Here is a 2292-nt window from a genome sequence, read left to right on the forward strand (position 1 = left end):
GAGGAAGAAGTGGGTGGTTATCAAAACCACCAACTTGGAGATGTGCGAGTGGATGAGACGTTGGACACTTAGACCCAATTTTGTTGGAAAAAGCGGCTCCTTTCCTCCAGTTTCCCCCGCTCTCTGGAAACGGATCTCGTCCTTGTTCAAGGCCAAGCCGCTCATAGTTAAGGCCAAGACGGCCTATATGCCCGAGGGGTGGTTGCCTCATTTGGATCAACTGGCCGATCCAGTTTTCCTCTCGGCTGTAGGCTTGTGTCCGTATATGCCGAGAGGTAATATATATGTACCTTCACATCTTTCGTTGTTTTATCAATGCTTTACTCTGTACTAACGTCTTTCTTTGTTTTTCAGACGAGGCTATGGAGAAACTGGATGATGCATCCAAAGGACGGGTGGATATGCCGTCCTGGCTGGCAAAAGTACTTGACGCCAGCACTTTTGAGGCTTTGCAGCGTCAGAAGGCGGCTGAGTAAGCTGTCCCAGAGCAGGTGGTTCATCATCCTCCTACTGAGGAGAAGAAGGTATTGTTCAAGCCTTCCCAAGCATGTGATTTCCTTCAATGTTTGCGACTTACGTGTCGTTGTTTCTTCATAGTTCAAGGAAGGCGGCCTCGGACGCGGCACCTTCTTCCAAACACAGGGCTGGCGGCACAGGGAAACCCGTCTTCAAGTCAACAGCCTCGGAGACGTCCAAGGTGTCCGCTACGCCTCAGACTGCATCCGCTTCTCCTAGCTCTCAGAAAGATGGAGCGGCGGTTGATCCTCTTGGGGGAATTGCTGAAGCCGTCCGCCGGAATATTCCTCTGAAGGCGGCGGAGAGGGCTAGGAGTTCTGGTGGTAAGTTTTACTCCAACATCGTAACCACTTGCCGTTCTTCGTCTAGCAGTTCTATAGTCTCTCCCAGAGATTCTAAGGCCGTTGTTTTTCCAATAGAAATACCCGACCCTCAGAAAGACATTGATGATGAATTGGATCAGATCCCTTCTTCAGGCGGGTTTAACTTTCTTGACCGGCGGCGGATAATGACTCTGATGCGCAATGCTTTTCCTCCCAAGTATGCTGAGACCCTTCCTGAGGTGGCCGAGAATCAGCTTGCCGCCATGCAGTCCTCGGCGCTGGATGTAAGCTTCATTATGCATTTATTATTTATATATTATCATTTTCTCTCTCTTTTTTTTATACTCTTGCTGTTTTGTACAGATGTTTATCCTGCTGGACTCGCTAAAGAAGTGGCGCACTACTTTGGTGCATGAAGAGGCTCGACACCGTCTTCTGGCTAGTCAGTGTGGCGATCAGCATTTTGCCGAGCTGGAGAGACTTCGTTGTGACAGGCGGGAGGAAATCGACGCTGTGACCAAATCCCTGACCTCCCAACGTGCTGAGAATACGCACCGTCTTAAACAAATCGATCAGAACTTTCTCAAATTGAGGATCTTTTTGAGAAGATTAAGGGGAAAGAAGCTGAGTTTCCTCGTCTTGAGACTCAGTTTGAGGAGTTGGAGACACATTTGGAGGCGGCTCCCAAGGAGGTGGCCACGTCAAAGAGTGTTCTCGACCAGTCAGTCGTGCTGGGTGAGAAGTCAACTCGAAGGGGCATGGAGCTTGCATGGAATGCCGAATTTGGCAGTGAACGCCCCTTCAGCTGGTTTGAGAAGTTCCTCACCTACCAAGTTGAGGTGGAGAAGGCTTAGAAGGAAGGACGCGCTCCTCCTGAGTTTGTTCCCAGTGACGATGATGAATGAGGGCTTCTAGGTGCCTTGTATTTATTTTGGGTTTGTTTTTGTGACGCTCTGGTTAGTGGCACTATGTGCATAATTTTGTAATTATGACTAATTTTTTGGAATGACTAGGCGTTTTTTGAACGTTTTTGCTCTTAGCTTTTGTCGTTTCTGTTATTTGTGATTGATTCTTCAATTATAGCTGACGCCCCTAAATAGAGACGTCAAATATTTGCCTTGGTCTTTTTGTCAAGGTCTTTAGCTACTTTATATAGCTGTTAGAGAAATGTGTGACCCATGTGTTCTAGGTAATCAGCCTAGTGAGGGTGCTAATCTGGGCCACTTCTTAGGCCTTTAGACGACTAGTATTTAATTCTTGAGAGAATGTTAGTTTGCACTTCTCCAAGAGATTCGATAACGTATTTGTCATAAAGGTTTCCCAGCAAGGCCGGCTTGCAGGTAAATTTTCATTTAATATTCATTAAAGCATGCTACATGGCGCGTCTATGGTTTGGACATCTTTACAAAACATTTAATCAAGATAACATAAATGTTAATCTAGAAAAGTACTT

This window comes from Spinacia oleracea, chromosome 2 (assembly GCF_020520425.1).
Source record: "Spinacia oleracea cultivar Varoflay chromosome 2, BTI_SOV_V1, whole genome shotgun sequence".
In the NCBI taxonomy this organism is placed as follows: domain Eukaryota; kingdom Viridiplantae; phylum Streptophyta; class Magnoliopsida; order Caryophyllales; family Amaranthaceae; genus Spinacia; species Spinacia oleracea.